A 22427-nucleotide genomic window follows, 5' to 3' on the forward strand; every position below is an offset into this window, starting at 1 on the left:
AGCGGGCAATAGGTGGCCCCAATTTATTTCACTGGTCGTTACTAAGTTTGGGCTACATATGGCCCAACTATGCTGTAGGCCTTTAGCAGGCTTGTATTGGACCATGAAGAGCATGGGCCGCGAAGAGGCTGAAAGTCAGGTCGTATTGTAAACGGCCCAACTGTGTTGTGGGCCTTTAGCAAGCCGAAAGAGAAACCGGGCTGGTACCGGACCATGAAGGGCATGGGCCGTAAAGAGGCCAAAACTAAGGTCCGACTACAAATGGCCCAACTCATTTATGGTCCGTTAACAGGCCAAAAGGCACACAGGGCCGGGAATTGGCCCAACACTTGAATGGGTCGCTAAAAGGCCAAAACTCAGGTCCGACTACAATTGGCCCAACTAATTTATGGGCCGTCAACAGGCTGAAAGTGACACCGGGCTAGAAATTGGCCCAACACTTAAATGGGCCGCTAAAAGGCCGAAACTCAGGTCTGACTACAAATGGCCCATCAGATTTATGGGCCATCAACAGGCTGAAAGACACACCGGGCCGGAAATTAGCCCAACATTTAAATGGGTCGCTAAAAGGCCAAAAGATGTACATCCTGAAAATTGGCCCGCCCATTAAATGGGCCGTTAACAAGCCGAAATCTCATCGGGCCGATATTGAGCCAAAATATATAGCGGGCTGTGAACTGGCTCGAACTGACGATGGGCTGCAATGGTGTCAAATCTTTAACGGGCCGAATTGGCACATCTCGTATGGGCCGTGGGCTTAAATGGACCTGACATAAGTAGGCCTTATATGGGCCGGCCTGCTAATTTTTACTGGGCCGGCCTTTTTCACTGGAATGGGCCACTATTGGGCCGTGCCACGTGTCGACCTATCATAGGCGCCTCCTATCCAATGAGTGGATGACATCTGTCCCAATGATGAGCCGACACGTGTTTCCTCTAGCCAACGTTGATTTTACACGTGGAAAATCCCCATTGGTCGGGGTTGTTAACGGGTTATCAGATCCAAAACCCGACTCGATAGCTTAACGGCATTCCGTTACGGTGGATGCCACATGTCGGTCACCCTTGACGAAAGCACTTCTGTGACACGCGATTTATCATCATGGAAGTGGACACTTCCGTGATGATAATTTTGGTAATGTCATGGAACACTTCTACGACAAGACAGGTATGACTATCTTGATTCTGTCATAAATTTGTCATGGATGTACATGCATGACAAAAAAGTGACCTACTGTGACAAACACGTATCATCACGGAAGTGTATTTTTTTGTAGTGAGATCTTCGTGCGCACCCCAGAGTTTGAACCTAAAGGGATTGTCGGAACCTGTAATCCGACAAATCGTGCTCCGGCGTCGTCAATAACCCCTTGGAAGTTGGTTTAGCAATTACTAAGGCGCGATGTCTCGCACGTTCGTAATTGAATCATCAAGGTCGACTCCCACAGAAAATGATAGCCACCATCTCATCAAAACATCGGGACACCTTCGCCTCTATCAGTTTGTTTTCTTGCCGGATCTTTTTTTAGTGCAATCTTGTTGTTTGGTCATCATGACTCAAGCGAACACCAAGTTATGTGATTTCTCAAATACCAACAACAATGATTTTATCGGCACTCCGCTTGCTCCTCCCGCCACTAGTGCAGAGACTTGTGATATTAATACTGCTTTGCTGAATCTATTTATGAAAGACCAATTTTCCGGTACTCCTAATGAGGATATCGCGTCCCATCTAAATAACTTCGTGGAATTATGCGATATGCAAAAGAAAAAAGATGTGGACAATGATGTGGTCAAGATGAAATTATTTCTGTTTTCTTTGCGTGAATCTGCAAAAATTTGGTTCTCTTCTTTTCCTCGCAATAGTATTGATTCTTGGAATAAGTGCAAAGATGCTTTTATCACTAAGTATTTTCCTCCCGCAAAAATTATTTCCCTTAGAACTCATATCATGAATTTCAAGCAACTTGAACATGAGCATGTTGCACAATCTTGGAAAAGGATGAAAATGATGCTAAGGAATTACCCAACTCATGGGTTAAATCTTTGGATGATCATACAAAAAATTTATGCGGGGTTGAATTTTGTTTCTCGTAATCTTTTAGATTCTGCCTCAGGTGGTACTTTTACGGAAATTAATTTGGGTGAAGCCACCAAATTGCTTGATAATATTATGGCAAATTATTCACAATGGCATACCGAAAGAGCTCCTACTAGTAAAAAAGTTAATTCAGTTGAAGAAATTTCTTCTTTGGGTGAAAAAGTTGATGCTCTTGTGAAATTGGTTGCTAGTATAAGTGCTCCTATTGATCTTAATGATATGCCTTTGTCTAGTTTGATTGAGAAAAATAGTGATGCCATAGATGTGAATTTTATCTCTCGAAATAATTTCAACAACAATGCTTATATAGGTAATTTTAATCCTAGGCCTTTTCCTAGTAATTCCTCTAATAATTATGGTAATTCCTATGGAAATCAATCTTCTAATAATAATAGGAACACCTCTGATATTGAGAATAATATTAAATAATTTATCAACAATCAAAAAGTTTTCAACACTTCCATAGAAGAAAAGTTGAGTAAGATTGATGACTTGTCTAGAAGTGTTGATAGAATTGCTCATGATGTGGAAAATATCAAGATGAAATTTTTTGTGCCTAAAGTAGATGAATCAATTAAATCTCTTTATGTTTGTATGAATGAAAGTAAGAAAAGAACCGCTATGCTTAGAGCTAAAAGAGAATTTTTAGAAAAATCATTTTCTAGTGATTTCTTTCATAAAAGTGATGAAGATCTTAAAATGATTGGTGTTTCTTCTATTTATTCCTTGTTTAGTAAAGTCAATATTGATGGAAAAGGGACTGGAGATGAGTCAACTTTAGGTAGAAGGCATCCCAATATTTCGGAGGGTGAAAATCTTGTTGAGAAAATTGATGAAAGTGGGTTTGAAGAGGTCAAAACTTTAGCTAGTGATGTGCCCACTCTATTGGATTACAAAGACTTTAGTTATAATAGTTGCTCTTTGATTAATTGTATTTGTTTTTTGCAATCCATGATAAATTCACCCCATGCTTATGAACCAAATAAAGCTTTTACTAAACACATTGTTGATGCTATGATGAAAATTTTTGAAGAAAAATTGGAATTAGAAGTTTCAATTCCTAGAAAATTGCATGATGAATGGGAACATACTATCAAAGTCAAGATTAAAAATTATGAGTGTCTTTCTTTGTGTGACTTGGGTACTAGTGTTTCTACAATTCCAAAATCTTTATGTGATGTGCTTGGTCTTACTAATCTTGAAGAATGTTCTTTGAATTTGCACTTGGAAGATTCTACTATTAAAAAGCCTATGGGAATAATTAATGATGTTCTTATTCTTGAAAATAGGAATTATGTGCCCATATATTTTATTGTTCTTGATATTGATTGCAATCCGTCTTGTCCAATTATTCTTGGTAAACCGTTTTTACGCACTATCGGTGTCGTCGTTGATATGAAAGAAGGCAACATTAAGTTACAATTTCCTTTGAGGAAGGGTATAGAAGACTTCCGTAGAACTAGAATTAATTCACCTTATGAATCAATCATGAGGGCATCTTATGTATCTCATACCAAAGATGACAAAACTTAGATCCTTGCTTTATGCCTAGCTAAGGGCATAAAACTATAGCGCTTGTTGGAAGGAAACCCAATGAATAAATTTTATTTTTGCTTTTTTCTTCCTATTCTTGACTGTTAGCACAATTATGCTACTGTTATGATTGTGTTTTTTACGTTTTAATTAGTCTTTGTGCGAAGTAAAGCCTTTAGGATCTTCTTGGGTGATAGTTGTTTGATCTTGCTGAAAAAACAAAAACTTTTACGCACACAAAATTAATTTTCATTTTTTACCAGGGAGTGATAAAATATCCATTCCAATTGCAGTAGATCAATATATAAATTTCTCAGTACTTCCTGATTTTTCAGAATTTTTGGAGTTACAGAAGTATTCGAAATAGTCAGATTGCTACAGACTGTCCTGTTTTGACAGATTCTGTTTTCTTTATGTTGTGTGCTTATTTTGATGGCTCTATGGTTTTCTTTGATGTGTTTTTCCATAGAAAAGTTGGAATACAGTAGATATAATACAAAAAAAATATGAATTGGTTTGATACAGTACATACAGTAGTGATTTATTATTCTTATACTAACGAATCTCACGAAGGTTTTGTTGAGTTTTGTGTGATTGAAGTTTTTCAAGTTTTGGGTTATCTTACGATGGATGAAGGAAGGATGGAAGAGCCTAAGCTTGGGGATGCCCCGGCATCCCAAGCTATTATCCAAAAATGAGCAACCAACTAAGCTTGGGGATGCCCCTGAGTGGCATCCCCGTTCTCTTCCAACGACCATCGGTATTTTCCTTGAAACTATATTTTTATTCATCACATGATATGTGTTTTTCTTGGAGCGTCTTGTATGATATGAGTCTTTGCTTGTTTTTTTGTGTGTTTTAAGTCATCAATCCTTGCTGGACACACCTATTTGAAAGAACCAAAATTATGGCATGACTTGTTAGAATTGCTCTCTATGCTTCACTTAAATTTTTATGAGCTGTGGACTTCCTCTAGTGCTTCACTTATATCTTTTTGAGCACGGTGTGCTTTAGTATTTTTGAAGAAATGCTCTCTTGATTCACTTAGATATATTTGAGAGTTAGTAAAATTTTCAAGAAATTCTCTCTTGATTCACTTAAATTAATTTGAGAGAAAGAAAGAAATATTATGCTCATGATCTTCACTTGTATTTGTTGGAGCTTGTCAAAAGAAATACATGAAAATTAGTCCCAAAGTGATAGATATCCAAGAAAGATATAATAAAAACTTTCATGAAGATCATTGGACAAAATAAACTTGATTCTTAGTAAAAGTTTTGAGATATGATGATGTGATATGTGAGTCATCTTGATGAGTAATTATGCTTTAGTAAGAATATTGGTGTTAAGGTTTGTGATTCTCTATGCAAGTACGAAAGTCAATAGTCATGCAATGAAATTATATCCTACTTATGGTACATTATTCGGTGTTATTTATGCTTAATGATTGCTTATGAGATTATCTGATTTTTAGTTGGTCGCTTCCCAATCTTTTGCTAGCCTTCATTTTGCACTAAGTATGATCACTACTTGTGCATCCAATAACCTTTAACCCAGTTTTGCCACATAAGTCCACTATATCTACCTATATGTGGTATTCTTTTGCCGTTCTAAGAAAATTTGCATGTGCCGTCTCTAATTTTGAAAATAAACTTCTCTTTTGTGTGTTTGTTTCGCTCGCGGAGCTGTGAGGGGTGGCTAATATTTTCCATGCTAGATGTGTTATTCTCAAGATGAGTGTTTATTCACTTATGATTGCATGATAGTAAGGCAAAGGTATAAGGGATGCCCAGTCCCGAGATGCAAAAAATTGAATTTGCTTTATGTTGTCAAATAATAAATTCCTTGGAAAGTGTTGGTATGGAGGGCAACCGTGGATACGGCTAGCCATGGAAAGTGAAAGTATGGTGGAAAAAGGAATAAACATTATTTTCTGTTTGGGAACTACCTATGATATATCTATGCATGGAAAGTATAGGGAACTCTAAGTCGTTTTCATTGGTGGGATGGATACACCTCTCAAAATGTTTTATCTCCAAGTTTTTCGCTTTTAGCTCTCGCACCTCTACATATACCTACTTCCCTCTATGAAGGGCCTTTCTTTTACTTTATGCAATTTTTATTCTGAGTCACCATCGTCTCCTATAAAAGCACCAACTAGGAGGCAATATGATCGTACTTAAGTATTGGTTGTAGCTAATATTCGAGTGTGTTTCATGAATGGATCAATGTTTGAGCATGATCGGCTAGGGATAACTTATTTTAGCGTTGATATTTTGAAAGACATGGTTGCTTGTTGATATGCTTGAGTATCTAAATTATCATGTCAAAACTAGACTATTGCTTTGAACAACTAAAAGTCCAATTGTCCATGCTATATAGAAAAGAATATGATATGACGTGATAGGCAGCATTCCACATCAAAAATTCTGTTTTCATCACTTACATACTCAAGGACGAGTAGGAGTTAAGCTTGGGGATGCTGATACGTCTCCAATGTATCTATAATTTTTGATTGTTCCATGCTGCCATATTATCAATCTTGGATGTTTTATAATCATTTTATATCATTTTTTGGTACTAACCTATTGACATAGTGCCAAGTGTCAGTTCCTGTTTTTTCTGTGTTTTTTACATTGCAGAAAATCAATAGCAGACAGAGTCCAAATGCCACGAAACTTTACGGAGAATGTTTATGGGCCAGAAGGAACACAACGGGCCGTGGCTGCTCCTAGCGGGTTCCTCGAGGGGGGCACAACCCACCAGGGCACGCCATGAGACCCAGGCGCACACAGGTGGGTTGTGCCCACGTCAGGTGCCCCCCGGACTGCCTCTTTGCTCTATAAATACCCCAAAAATCGCAGAACCCTAGGGGAGTAGACAAAATATTCATCCAGCCGCCGTAGAGTCCGGAACCACCAGATCCAATCTAGACACCATCTCGGATGGGGTTCACCACCTCCATTGGTGCCTCTACGATCATGCGTGAGTAGTCCTTTGTTGATCTTTGGGTCCCTAGTTAGTAGCTAGATGGCTTCATCTCTCTCTCTCTTGATTCCCAATATAATGGTCTCTTGGAGATCCATATGATGTAACTCTTTTGTCGTGTGTTTGTTGGGATCCGATGAACTTTGAGTTTATGATCAGATCTATCTTTTTATATCCATGAAAGTTATTAGAGTTTGACCTTACGATGCTTGATCCCAGTGACAGAAAGGGGCATGACACGTATGTATCGTTGCTACTAAGGATAAAATGATGGGGTCTATCTCTACATAGATAGATCTTGTCTACATCATGTCATCATTCTTCTTGCATTACTCTGTTTCTCCATGAACTTAATACACTAGATGCATGCTGGATAGCGGTCGATGTGTGGAGTAATAGTAGTAGATGCAGGCAAGAGTTGGTCTACTAGTCTTGGACGTGATGCCTCTATAATGATCATTTCCTTGATATCGTCATAATTATTTGAAGTTCTATCAATTGCCCAACAGTAATTTGTTTACTCACCGTTTGCTATTTTTCTCGGGAGAAGCCACTAGTGAAACCTATGGCCCCCAGGTCTTCTTTTTCATATATTTCCCTTTGCGATCTATTTTTATTTGCTTATATTTTCAAATCTATTAATCCAAAAACCCAAAAATACCTTGCTGCAATTTATTTTATTTGGCGTTTGATCTATCATTATTTACAACTTTCTGCCATCAACACACCAATTTCTGGCACCGTTACCTGAAAGGGATTGACAACCCCTTTAACACGTCGGGTTGCGAGTATCTGTTATTTGTGTGCAGGGGCTGTTTACGTTGTGTTGCTTGGTTCTCCTACTAGTTCAATAACCTTGGTTTCATATCTGATGGAAATACTACCGCCGCTGTGCTGCATCATCCCTTCCTCTTTGGGAAATACCGACGTAGCTTCAAGCGACATCAATGCTTAATGCTCGTTTATGATCATTTCTGTTTCATGGTTGGTTGCTTCTCAATCTATTTGCTAGCCTTTCCTCATGCTAAGTGGGAATACTGCTTGTGCATCCAACTCCCTAAACCAAGTTGTGCCAAATGAGTCCACCATATCTTCCTATATGCAGTATTTCCATGTCGTTCCAAGTAAATTTGTATGTGCCAACTCTAATTTTCAAAATGAATTTCCTTTTTGTGTGCCCGTGCCGCTCATGAAGCGGCAGGGGTGGCCAATATTTTCCATGCTATATATTTTATTCTCACAATGAGTGTTTATTCACTTGTCATTGCAAGAGAGTCGCAGGTAATAGGGATGCCCAGTTCCGAAATGAAAGAGAAGTTTACTTTATGTTGTCAAATAAGTTCCTTGGAAAGTGTTGGTATGGAAGGAACCCATGGATACGGCTAGCCATGGATTGTGAAAGAATGGTGGAAAAGGGAATAAACTCTATTTTATGTTTGGGAACCGCCTATGATTTATCTACCATGGAAAGTATTGGGATTTCTCGGCCGTTGACAGGAAAAGCATGCCTCTCAAAACAGTTTTATCTCTCAATTTAAGCTTTCAGCTCTTGCACCTCTAAATATCTCTACTTCCCTCTGCGAAGGGCCTATCTATTTACTTTTCTATAATTTTTACTTTTATTCCGTCTCCATCTTCTCTTATAAAGCACCAACTTCTCAGTTTCGCCGAAGCTGGGGGCTCATGGCGAGCTGGCCCGCCGTGACCTCCCCAAGCGACAGCGATAGCTCATGCTGCTGACCGCACGGAAGGTGCCATCCCCATGGTGCAGTCCCTGCCACGACAACCAGCGTGAGCACAACAGAATCAAGACCCCGACAACGTCTCGATGGCCTCTTCTGACCCTCGAGCACGTCCAGGCCAACAACGAACCCCGGAGGATAGGCGGAGAGGAGACACGCGTGTCGTCGTTGATAAACACCGTGACGACCTCCACAGGACAGATGGGTGCGTCGGCCCTGACGTTGACGAGCCCGCACTCGGTATTGGCGGGTGCCTCCCTTTCAAGGTTGGCTGCCCTGCCTTTACTCGTGAGATGTGTCAAGTCCGTTGGCCATCCGTTTGCACGTTCAAGCCAGAGATACCCGAGAAGTACGATAGGATATTGAACCCGACAGAGTTCCTGAGTATCTACACCATCATTGTTCAGGCTGCTGGGGGAAGAGATGAGAAGGTGTTTGCAACTACTTCCCTTTGGCCCTCAAGTTGAATGTGAGGTCTTGGCTGATGCACCTACCGGAGAACTCCATTTCGTCATGGGTGACCTGTGCCACGAGTTCATTGGCGCCTTTAAGGACGGCCATCAAGAACTCGGTTGGCCCAGCGACTTGTAGCTTCTCCAACAGAAGGAAGGAGAAACCCTCCGTAAGTATCTACAGAGATTCAGCAAAGTTCATCGAAATATCACAAATATCCATCCGGCAGCCTTAATAGCTGCCTTCCAGTCCAATGTGCGCAGCCATCGTATTTGTTCCAAGATGAATGTACGGTTGCCCAAGACTATGAAGGAGCTTTACACTCTGGTAGATAAGTGTGCTCGGATGGAGGAAGGAAGGAAGTTGCCTGGAGAGGAAGATTGCAACAATGTTGATTCAGAGGTTGAGGATGAATCAACTACTCGGAAGAAGAGCAAGAAGCACAGTAAGAAGCGGAGTGATGACTGTTGAAGGATCGGGTATGCCTAGTACGGGCAATAAGGCCAAACCTGAGGCTCCCCAGCAAGGAAGCTTCCATGTGCACTGACTGCCGAGAAGCCACTATTGCCGAGAAAGCCGGGAAAGGTGATGGACCGTACTGCAAGATTCATCGGACCAAGGGCCACGACCTTCAAGAGTGTTATCAGGTTGAGCAGCTTGTCAAGAAACAAAGAGCAGAGTATGAGAAGCGTGATAAGGAAAAAGGGTCAGAATGTTGCTGGCGGTAAGGGCCGAGGCGGTGAAGTAAATTGCCCCGGCAAATCCATTCATAACCAAGGAAAGCCCGCCAACGGTCGAGAGAAGGAAACCTGTGATGTTGAGAGTGATGGAGGGGATGAAGAGGAAACCAGTGAGCAGGAGTTTCAGAAGGCCATGGACGCCCTATGCATTGACGGAGGTGCATCTCTGCACACTTCTCACTGCCAGCTCAAACGGTGGGCATGTGAAGTCAATGCCGTGGAACTAGTGCCACAGGCCCGGAAGCCACTCAAATGGTCCAGTACGCCCAACATCTTTGACGAGGAAGACCATCCTAGCCGTACCACTATGTTAGGGTCTTTTCCATTGTTGGTATCCCCAACAATTCGTAACCTCAAGGTCACAAAGATGTTGGTGGATGGTGGGGCCGGGTTGAATCTGATCTCCCTAGCAGTTGTCAGCAGACTTCAGATATCAGATGAAGAGCTAGAGGTTACCGGCACGTTTCAAGGAGTTAATCTCGGCAGGAGCCATCCTAAGGGAAAGTTTGTGTCACCGATAACCTTTGGGGGAGAACTGACTACCAGAATGAGAATATTGTGTTTGATGTGGTTGATCTCCCCTGCCGTACAATGGGATTCTTGGACGCCCGGCCTTGGCTAAGTTCATGGCGCCATCCTACTATGCCTACAACACCTTGAAGATGCATGTGCCACTAGGAGCCATCACCATCCCATCAGATGAGAAGGATGCAATTATTTGTGTGGACAAGATGTACCGGGACACGGTTGCGGCAGATGCAGCGGCAGCAGCACTTCCCGCCAAGGAAAGTAGAGGAAAGAAGAGGGGTTGTAGGAGATCTGGTAAAGAGTCCGGGAAGCGTGCCCCCACGGAGTGCACAACACCCGTTGACGATGTGCCGGAGTGTTCTAACAGCAAGAGATCCAAAGTTGCTACACCCCAAGTGAAGAAGGTCCCGACAGGGCTAGCTGGCATTGATGGTACTTCCACTATCAGCGCCACCCTCAACGACAAATAGGAAAGCGCACTCATTGGCTTCCTGCGAGAGAATATGGATGTGTTTGCCTGACAACCATCTGATATCCCCGGTGTTCCTAGGGAGGTAATCGAGCACCACCTTACTGTCTGCCCACATACCTGACTTGTCAAGCAGAAAGTCCCAAAGCAGGCCTTGGAGAGGCAAGAGTTCATTGCAGAGGAGATTAAGAAACTTGAGGCAGCAGGTTTGGTCAGAGGAGTGTTCCATTCGACGTGGTTGGAAAATCCAGTAGTAGTCCGGAAGGCTAACGGGAAGTGGAGGCTTTGCATAGATTTCACAGATCTCTACAAGGCTTGCCCGAAAGACCCATTTCCCTTGTCGCATATCGACCAGATTGTAGATTCCACTTCAGGTTGTGATTTGCTCTCCTTTGTGGAGTGCCGGGTACACATTTATAGAAATCCAGATTGGTTTTGAGCCAAAGTTGCACAGAAACATAGAAGCCTATATGGATGATATTGTGGTCAAAACCAAGGATAGTGCCCCCCTTATCCAGGATTCGGAGGAGACATTTAATAATCTGCGCAAGATCAATCTGAAGCTCAACCCGGAGAAGTGTGTATTAGGTGTTCCCTCCGACAAGTTGCTTGGGTTCTTTGTATCCCATCACGGGACCAAAGCCAACCCCGACAAGATCAAGGCCATCGAGCAAATCCATGTGCCAAGGATAGTTAAGGATGTGAGGCGTCTCTCAAGATGTGTGTTCGTGCTAAGCAGATTCATCTCCAAGTCTGCTGAGCATGCCCTGCCGTTCTTCAATTTTTTTGAAGAAGGCCGATCCTATGAAGTGGACCCCGGAAGCAAATGCAGCTTTGCAAGAGTTAAAGGCCTACTTGTCCTCTGCGCCTACCTTGGTTGCTCCCAAACCCCAGGAGCCATTGCTGCTATACCTAGCGGCAACCAATCAAGTGGTCAATGCAGCCTTGGTAGCAAAGTGAGAAGTGGATGAGGCAGAAAGTGAGCAGAGACCGGTAGAATTAGAGAAGGATCAGGCCTGTAGTGAGCACGACAACGAGAGCAACCCTAAGAATGCAGCAAGGTAGAAAGTGGTGCAGCGCCCAGTGTACTTCGTTAGCTCCCTGTTACAGGGGGCTAGATTGAGGTACTCTGGCGTGCAAAAGTTGATTTTTGGTCTCGTTAGTTTCAAGTTTGAGAGCACATCAACTTTTCAAAGTAGGGCGTTGACAGAGTTTATTGTAGAATAGATGCCAACCCCTGATGAGGAAGAGACAGAGACAGTTATCCCCGGCAAGGAATCGCCCCAGGAATGGATTATGTATTTTGATGGTGCTTTTTCCCTACAAGTTGTAGGAGCCAGCATGCTTCTTGTCGCCCCCACCGGGGAGCACTTGAAGTACGTCATCCAAATGCATTTTGCCCGGGAAGAAGCCACCAACAATACAGCTGAGTATGAATGGCTCCTTGCCGGGCTTAGGATTGCAGCTGAATTGGGAATTAAGAAGTTGATCATTCAAGGAGATTCACAGTTTGTGGTAAGACAAGTCAACAAAGATTATCAAAGTTCACTGATGGAGGCATACGTCGAGGAAGTGAGGAGATTGGAGGATCTCTTTTACGGATTGCAAAAAAAGCACGTACCCCATGCGGAAAATAGCATAGCTGATCATCTATCAAAGTGTGTTGCGCAAAAGCTTCCTGTGGAACCAGGGACTTTTCTTCTCCATCTCACTCAGCCCTCCGTATCCCTAGCAACAATGGCCTGGAAGAGGAGAAAGTTGGGCTACGGTAAGCCTCTCCCGATAGAGCCATCCGCTCCCGGCAGGGACCCTGCCAGAAACAACTTCTCACAGCCTGCCGGACCACCCCCTCTAGCCGGGCTCATGGACCCCGCGAACGAGGATGGTGCTCCCACATACGAGGAGGCTGGTGCTCTCTTGTACATTGCTCGGAGAGTCGCAAGTTGGTGGCAAGATTGTCAATGTGGTCGCTCAATGCTTGTTGTTCTTGATGCAAAGCTGTTTATGCACCAAAAAGGTGGTTCTTGTTGACGTATTTGTTCGGGTCATCATCTTGCTCGGCGAAGAGTGGGTTGGTAGATGAACTTGGCCTATCCATCATTCTAAGCAAATATGTGACTGGGAGAAGGAGAAGAACTTACACCAAATGTACCTTGACCGATGTTGAAGATGGATCAATGATCACTAAATGATGTAACAAGGAAATAGCACAATTGATACCAATTCTTGTCTGTTCTCATAGCTACACAAATAAAGCTTATAGTGGAGCTCGGTTAGGATGGTGGCACAAAATTGATGCAACTATTAGTGAGACTCGATAATGTTGGAAAAGATTCGCAAACTTGCAATGCAACAAGTAGACCGATAGCAAGATATGTTACACGGAAACATACACACGGATAGATAAATGGGGTTGTGCAACCAAGGAATGAGCCAAAATGTGGAAACCACGAAAGTGCTCTTGCTGCACAACTCTAGAGAGACACTAGCAAGATTGCACAATAGGCGGATACGAAACTTGTGCACAACCTACAAAGAAAACATGCAACGACTTCTATCTCAGGTTTGCTATTTGTATGGTATTCCTATGATATGATCCAAGATGGTCGAGTATGACAATCTTAATGTAGTATGATGCTATGGTTCTTGCTTAAAAGCTCTTTGCTTATCATTTCTCTTTTGCTTAAAATCTTGTTTGACTCTTTCTCTTTTGAGCTCTTTCTCATGCAAAATTGATGAACCAAGATAGCAATTGTTTATATTCTATGACAACCTTGTGGCACAAGAGATGATATCAAGATATGGATACCAATGATGATATGATATATGTAACGAGATGATGATCACTAATGTGCACAAGTGATGTTACCGGCAATACTCAAAGGCTAGTCTCGATGGGTAAGCGACGCAAAAGGAAGGCTATGGGGTTATCAATGCAATGGCAAGGAGTAGAAAAAGATGTTGTGGAAGTTACCGTCCTTGCTTACGGTTAAGAGTGTCAAAGTGATGTGATTGTCGTCGATGTCATAGTGCATGGTCTTCAGTATGTTGTCGAAGATGCCGTTGGACCGTAGTCAGAGGTGTTGAAGTAGCGAAAGTCGTCGAAGATACGCAGACTTTCTGTCTAGGCCAGAAGTTCTAGGCAAGATAGAAGCTCCGGGGTCCGGAAGTTCCGTGTAGGGCCGGAAGGTTCAGGCAGGGCCGTAAGTTCCGGGGGTCGCAATTCTGCCAGAACAGGAAATTGGGGATAGAGGATTTGGGCGGAAAAACTTCGGGAAAAACCCAAATCCGAGGGGGAAAAGAAAGATTTTGAGTGGATGGAAGGGTGGGAAAGCTATATCTACGTGCCACACACGAATCCACGGATCAAATCCAACAAAACTTCATCACACCAACAAATAACAACAAATTGGGAGGGCTACTTTTGTGGGGATTTTCAAAATTGGGACGAATCACAACAAAATTAGGCTACAGAACAAAGAGGGGAGGCTCTGAAATCGTGATCAACATGGCTCATGATACCAAGATGATGTAGGGTAGAACCCTAGATGCCCGATCTTTCACGATAGGAGCGGATCCCGCAAAGAATACGTGGAACACAGGGGAAAACATAGGGGAAGCATGGGAGAAACACGGGAGAAATCACTCAAACCAACAAGATTCGATTACACATGTGCTAGATCCTCGAAACACAGAGAGATACATGATCCATGATCAACAAGGGACGATACAAGTAGCAAGTTCTTCTCTGTGAGGAGGTCTTGAGGGGTCTTCCCGTGAGGGGCCTTGAATCCACTTGCGGGATCTTCTCCGTAGAGGTCGTGAACTTGAATGGAGAAGGGGATCAAGTGGAGAGCAAAGCTTCTCAAATGAGCTACTACTTTGCTAACCATAAATTGTAGGTAGGAGAAGAGTACATATAGTCTAGGGGGTGAAAGGGTACACGGGCCTCGGCCCAAGTCACTGCACGAAGGCAGGGCCAGAAGTTCCGGGCGCCGGAGGTTCCGGGGAAGGTACGGCCTAACTAGAGAGTTGGCACAGCAGGAGTTCGGCTGGCGTCCAGGGGCTGGAAGGTCCGGGCAGGCCAGAGGTTCCGGGGGCTGAAAGGTTCCGGGCTAACCAGAGAGTTGGTACGCTCGGGCTCATCGGGGTCCTCTGAGGCCGGAACTTCTGGGTCGGCCGGAGGTTCCGTCGGCCGGAGGTTCTGGTCTGAGCAAAGAGTTGTCGCCTCTTCCTTCTTCCTCAGCTCTTGGCTCCGTGGCTTGTGCATTATACCTGATCACACATAGTGTTTATGACTTAGGTAGTAGCCATGTCTCACTTGAATGGAAGGCAAGCTCAGGTAGGAGAGATGTCACCTCGTATTGAATAGCACATGCTCGATCTCTTGTCATGGGTCCACTGGGATCTTGGGTAGTCGAGGTAGTGTCCATGGGGATGACCGTGGGATGCTCCGCATCAACAGACCTTGCGGAATTCATGGCGTCATGGACAAGCCAGCGACCAATACCAATAGAAATTGTTGGATCTTCAAGCAAGCTGGCAAGATAGCAACAGAGGGTCAGAATAAAACCAAAAACCATAGTGAAGATGAGGATGAACCTCGGCGGCCAAAAAAATTCCCTAATGAGGTGACAGAAGTTAATATGATTTACGTCACCCACATCCCTAAAAGGGAGAGGAAGCACGTACTTCGAGACATTACGTGTTAGAGCCAGTGGTCCCGAAGTTTAACCCATGGTCGGCTTACCCGATCACATTCGACAAACATGACCATTCGACTAATATCAGGCATGGTGGGACTGCGGCCCTTGTCTTGGACCCAATTGTCCATGGTTTCTATCTAACACACGTCCTTATGGACGGAGGATGTAGCCTAAACCTAAGCTATGAGGATACGATTAGAAAGATGGGCATCGACACATCTCTGATCAAGCCGAGCAACACCACCTTTAAAGGTGTCATCCTAGGCATTGAGGCCTGCTACTCCATAATGGTGACATTGGAGGTAGTCTTTGGGTCACCCCAAAACTTTAGGAGCGAGGAGTTAATCTTTGACATAGCCCCCTTCCAAAGTGGATATCACGCGCTCCTAGGGTGCACAACATTTGCTTGCTTCAACATGGTCCCACACTATGCCTACCTCAAGCTCAATATGCGAGGACCAAACGGGGTTATCGCAGTCAATGGTAACACGGATCGTTTACTCTTCATGGAGGAGGATATTGCGGCTTCCGTAGCCGAACTGCATGCATCTGAGGAGGCAGCCAGCGACGGCAGACACACCACCAGCTCTTCAAAGCGTATGTGTGCTGCAACTGTTGACCTCATACACAAGACCCTCCACCCTAAATAGGGATGCGGGATCCTAGTGCACACCCCTTGGGAAGGGCATTACGTCCCCAGGGTGCACAACTTTGCACTAAAAATCCTTTGGGCCGCCGAGGAGCCAAATAACAGGAAACTTCGCATCTATTTGACCAAGGAGAACCCAAGCATCGAGCTTCCCCATCGACAAGGTTTTGTCAAAGATCTAACACATTCGTGTGGCCTTTACCACATAATGGACACCTACGGACCTTTTTAAAAGGATTCGGGCGACAAGCACATAAGATGCACACAAGGCCGAGGTCGCATACAGTCCAAGCCCGCCATCGCCCTCAATGATGACAAGCTTACCAAAATCCATGGAAACACAGGCGTGCGGCAGGAAGCGGCTCGAGCTCACAAACCCGATGGCAAGACCCAGCCTGTTATTTTTTTCCTCCATTTTCTTTTAGCACTTTACATTTTATTCCCTTAGTTTCCCTTTGTTATAGCTCAGCATGTAAAGCTTGAATTTATACTACACAGAAATCATGCCCTTTAAGGTCCTTACTGTATTTCTGTGCAAGCATTTCCTTCTAACCACGTCTTTCAAAGTCACAATTTTGAAAGGGATCGGTCTTTTCTATTACAATATACAAGTTCGAGGTACTCGGCATCTCGGATGTTGCATTATATGCATTAGTTTCGAACCCAGATTTTGGTCAATAGTTGGGTCGCCCGGCTCCTATGTGTACCCCTTACATTCTCGACAATTCGTCTAAGGGTGTAATGGGAGAACCATTGTGATAGTGCGACTAGCTTAATTGCCAGAGCGCCTCAGTGGAGAAAGCCGAAAACTGACTATCTGGGTCTGTGTAAACTGGTCGGCAATCCGTAGACCACGTTCAGTGATGTGTCATTCGAGATCACTGTGTTAAACGATGGGCTTCATCATAAAATTAGCTGAAGTGTGCAGTAACCTTAACCTCGGCCACCTGGGCCGACCACTTCACACACTGGGGGCTCGTGAACAGCCCCACCATTAAACCCTTATGGCCAAGTGAATTTATAAAGCTACTGCAGTCCGATTGCCTAGTTCCTATAAGCACATATCACCTTTGAGCGCCGAGATGTCGGCTAAGGATCGTTCACTACCTTAGGGAACACCCTCTGTATATTCTACATGGGGACTCAAACCAACGACTAGCCACTTTCAGTTCAAAACGGCCACACAGGAGGACTATTAAGTAAATAACAACACAATCATATGAAGGGAATTTAATGCCATACTCATTAAAACAGTTCTTCACACCCAATTTCACTTCGGCACTCCGAGGTACCAAAATTAATACAAGGTATTCTTCGGGAACATCACCTCAGTCGCCCGGGCACCTTCTTCTACCTCATTAAAGAACTGCTCCGCGGTACGTGGCTTTGTTTCTGGAGGCCCTGCGGCAACGATCTCTGCATCTACCTTCCGGAAGTGCATCTTCACGCATACATAGGCTCGTCGTGCCCCATCAAAGCACACTGATTTCTTTAAGTGATCTACATGTAGAGTCGCAACTCGAAGACGAGTTACTAGGCCGAAGAGGCTGGTTGGCAAGGCTTCGACAGGCCACAGCTTGACACAGAGGTCCTGGAGCATAGGCCTCGCCATGCGGAGCAGCTCCACTAGCTGCTTCATCTGGTGATTTAGCAGTTGTGACGACCGTGACTCCAGGAACGGCCGCCAAAAAGCCTTCTCCTGCTCGTGGCCCTCCAATTGATCGAAGTGCGCAATGGCGTCCACCACGCTCATTGGCAGATCCCCGAAGACCTCTGAAGAACGCCACAGCTGGGTGAGCTCGACGCACCCTTTATTGCCAAACACACACTGCAATAGAAATAGCTTAGCCACAGTTATTCACTCCACTTGGTGGTGGATCTTGCTGTCCTTCTGGGAGGCTGTATGGAGCTCGGAGTGCGCCACGCGGAGCTTCTTGAGCTCTCCCTTCGCCTTTCAGGGTCTAAAGCTTATCCCGTGCTTCTAACATGCCCTTCAGGGTCTCCTCGACCTCCATGACTCGCGCCTGGTCCTTCTTCCGGGCTACCTCCTTGGTGGCTTCGGTTTGCTCCAACTTCACGGTAGCAACCTTTTGCTACTCCACCTCCTGCCGAGCCTTCGTGAGCTCGGCCTTGAGCTTATCAAGCTCGGCTAAGGCCACTTAATTAAAACATTTTGGCATGAGCCTCTCTCTCAAAAATTGCAACCATAATGTTCCTTCACCCAATTACTTCAAGGAAAAGCAAATGTTGGCTGCTCCCCTTGAGAGTCCTTGACCTGCATTTTCACCATGTCTAGGTCCTTCTCAGATCTCTCGAGCTTCCGATTCATCTCTGCGATATCCTCGGAGGTGGAGCCCAGCATCAAGGTCGACACCCGCGTCAAAACACTTAACCATGAGCCCCGAGAACAATTGCATCAACACTTCGGGTAACACGTCTAACGACCTTAAGTGAAGTCTTGGGGCTCCGCATAGTGATCCTACTTTTTTGATCCCAAGCGACTCCTCTAGTGGGTTGCCTTATGCCAGCGGGACTCCAAATCTCGGCACCCCTTCACAAAATTAGGCTACAGAACAAAGAGGGGAGGCTCTGAAATCGTGATCAACATGGCTCATGATACCAAGATGATGTAGGGTAGAACCCTAGATGCCCGATCTTTCACGATAGGAGCGGATCCCGCAAAGAATACGTGGAACACAGGGGAAAACATAGGGGAAGCATGGGAGAAACACGGGAGAAATCACTCAAACCAACAAGATTCGATTACACATGTGCTAGATCCTCGAAACACAGAGAGATACATGATCCATGATCAACAAGGGACGATACAAGTAGCAAGTTCTTCTCTGTGAGGAGGTCTTCCCGTGAGGGTCCTTGAATCCACTTGCGGGATCTTCTCCGTAGAGGTCGTGAACTTGAATGGAGAAGGGGATCAAGTGGAGAGCAAAGCTTCTCAAATGAGCTACTACTTTGCTAACCATAAATTGTAGGTAGGAGAAGAGTATATATAGTCTAGGGGGCGAAAGGGTACACGGGCCTCGGCCCAAGTCACTGCACGAAGGCAGGGCCAGAAGTTCCGGGCGCCGGAGGTTCCGGGGAAGGTACGGCCTAACTAGAGAGTTGGCACAGCAGGAGTTCGGCTGGCGTCCAGGGGCTGGAAGGTCCGGGCAGGCCAGAGGTTCCGGGGGCTGAAAGGTTCCGGGCTAACCAGAGAGTTGGTACGCTCAGGCTCATCGGGGTCCTCTGAGGCCGGAACTTCTGGGTCGACCGGAGGTTCCGTCGGCCGGAGGTTCTGGTCTGAGCAAAGAGTTGTCGCCTCTTCCTTCTTCCTCAGCTCTTGGCTCCGTGGCTTGTGCATTATACCTGATCACACATAGTGTTTATGACTTAGGTAGTAGCCATGTCTCACTTGAATGGAAGGCAAGCTCAGGTAGGAGAGATGTCACCTCGTATTGAATAGCACATGCTCGATCTCTTGTCATGGGTCCACTGGGATCTTGGGTAGTCGAGGTAGTGTCCATGGGGATGACCGTGGGATGCTCCGCATCAACAGACCTTGCGGAATTCATGGCGTCATGGACAAGCCAGCGACCAATACCAATAGAAATTGTTGGATCTTCAAGCAAGCTGGCAAGATAGCAACAGAGGGTCAGAATAAAACCCAAAACCGTAGTGAAGATGAGGATGAACCTCGGCGGCCAAAAAATTTCCCTAATGAGGTGACAGAAGTTAATATGATTTACGTCACCCACATCCCTAAAAGGGAGAGGAAGCACGTACTTCGAGACATTACGTGTTAGAGCCAGTGGTCCCAAAGTTTAACCCATGGTCGGCTTACCCGATCACATTCGACAAACATGACCATTCGACTAATATCAGGCATGGTGGGACTGCGGCCCTTGTCTTGGACCCAATTGTCGATGGTTTCTATCTAACACACGTCCTTATGGACGGAGGATGTAGCCTAAACCTAAGCTATGAGGATACGATTAGAAAGATGGGCATCGACACATCTCTGATCAAGCCGAGCAACACCACCTTTAAAGGTGTCATCCCAGGCATTGAGGCCTGCTACTCCATAATGGTGACATTGGAGGTAGTCTTTGGGTCACCCCAAAACTTTAGGAGCGAGGAGTTAATCTTTGACATAGCCCCCTTCCAAAGTGGATATCACGCGCTCCTAGGGTGCACAACATTTGCTTGCTTCAACATGGTCCCACACTATGCCTACCTCAAGCTCAATATGCGAGGACCAAACGGGGTTATCGCAGTCAATGGTAACATGGATCGTTTACTCTTCATGGAGGAGGATATTGCGGCTTCCGTAGCCGAACTGCATGCATCTGAGGAGGCAGCCAGCGACGGCAGACACACCACCAGCTCTTCAAAGCGTATGTGTGCTGCAACTGTTGACCTCATACACAAGACCCTCCACCCTAAATAGGGATGCGGGATCCTAGTGCACACCCCTTGGGAAGGGCATTACGTCCCCAGGGTGCACAACTTTGCACTAAAAATCCTTTGGGCCGCCGAGGAGCCAAATAACAGGAAACTTCGCATCTATTTGACCAAGGAGAACCCAAGCATCGAGCTTCCCCATCGACAAGGTTTTGTCAAAGATCTAACACATTCGTGTGGCCTTTACCACATAATGGACACCTACGGACCTTTTTAAAAGGATTCGGGCGACAAGCACATAAGATGCACACAAGGCCGAGGTCGCATACAGTCCAAGCCCGCCATCGCCCTCAATGATGACAAGCTTACCAAAATCCATGGAAACACAGGCGTGCGGCAGGAAGCGGCCCGGGCTCACAAACCCGATGGCAAGACCCAGCCTGTTATTTTTTTGCTCCATTTTCTTTTAGCACTTTACATTTTATTCCCTTAGTTTCCCTTTGTTATAGCTCAGCATGTAAAGCTTGAATTTATACTACACAGAAATCATGCCCTTTAAGGTCCTTACTGTATTTCTGTGCAAGCATTTCCTTCTAACCACGTCTTTCAAAGTCACAATTTTGAAAGGGATCGGTCTTTTCTATTACAATATACAAGTTCGAGGTACTCGGCATCTCGGATGTTGCATTATATGCATTAGTTTCGAACCCAGATTTTGGTCAATAGTTGGGTCGCCCGGCTCCTATGTGTACCCCTTACATTCTCGACAATTCGTCTAAGGGTGTAATGGGAGAACCATTGTGATAGTGCGACTAGCTTAATTGCCAGAGCGCCTCGGTGGAGAAAGCCGAAAACTGACTATCTGGGTCTGTGTAAACTGGTCGGCAATCCGTAGACCACGTTCAGTGATGTGTCATTCGAGATCACTGTGTTAAACGATGGGCTTCATCATAAAATTAGCTGAAGTGTGCAGTAACCTTAACCTCGGCCACCTGGGCCGACCACTTCACACACTGGGGGCTCGTGATCAGCCCCACCATTAAACCCTTATGGCGAAGTGAATTTATAAAGCTACTGCAGTCCGATTGCCTAGTTCCTATAAGCACATATCACCTTTGAGCGCCGAGATGTCGGCTAAGGATCGTTCACTACCTTAGGGAACACCCCCTGTATATTCTACATGGGGACTCAAACCAACGACTAGCCACTTTCAGTTCAAAACGGCCACACAGGAGGACTATTAAGTAAATAACAACACAATCATATGAAGGGAATTTAATGCCATACTCATTAAAACAGTTCTTCACACCCAATTTCACTTCGGCACTCCGAGGTACTAAAATTAATACAAGGTATTCTTCGGGAACATCACCTCAGTCGCCCGGGCACCTTCTTCTACCTCATTAAAGAACTGCTCCGCGGTACGTGGCTTTGTTTCTGGAGGCCCTGCGGCAACGATCTCTGCATCTACCTTCCGGAAGTGCATCTTCACGCATACATAGGCTCGTCGTGCCCCATGAAAGCACACTGATTTCTTTAAGTGATCTACATGTAGAGTCGCAACTCGAAGACGAGTTACTAGGCCGAAGAGGCTGGTTGGCAAGGCTTCGACAGGCCACAGCTTGACACAGAGGTCCTGGAGCATAGGCCTCGCCATGCGGAGCAGCTCCACTAGCTGCTTCATCTGGTGATTTAGCAGTTGTGACGACCGTGACTCCAGGAACGGCCGCCAAAAAGCCTTCTCCTGCTCGTGGCCCTCCAATTGATCGAAGTGCGCAATGGCGTCCACCACACTCATTGGCAGATCCCCGAAGACCTCTGCAGAACGCCACAGCTGGGTGAGCTCGACGCACCCTTTATTGCCAAACACACACTGCAATAGAAATAGCTTAGCCACAGTTATTCACTCCACTTGGTGGAGGATCTTGCTGTCCTTCTGGGAGGCTGTATGGAGCTCGGAGTGCGCCACGCGGAGCTTCTTGAGCTCTCCCTTCGCCTTTCAGGGTCTAAAGCTTATCCCGTGCTTCTAACACACCCTTCAGGGTCTCCTCGACCTCCATGACTCGCGCCTGGTCCTTCTTCCGGGCTACCTCCTCGGTGGCTTCGGTTTGCTCCAACTT

This window comes from Triticum urartu, chromosome 5A (genome assembly GCF_056163025.1).
Source record: "Triticum urartu cultivar PI428250 chromosome 5A, HENAU_Tu73, whole genome shotgun sequence".
Classification (NCBI taxonomy): Eukaryota; Viridiplantae; Streptophyta; class Magnoliopsida; order Poales; family Poaceae; genus Triticum; species Triticum urartu.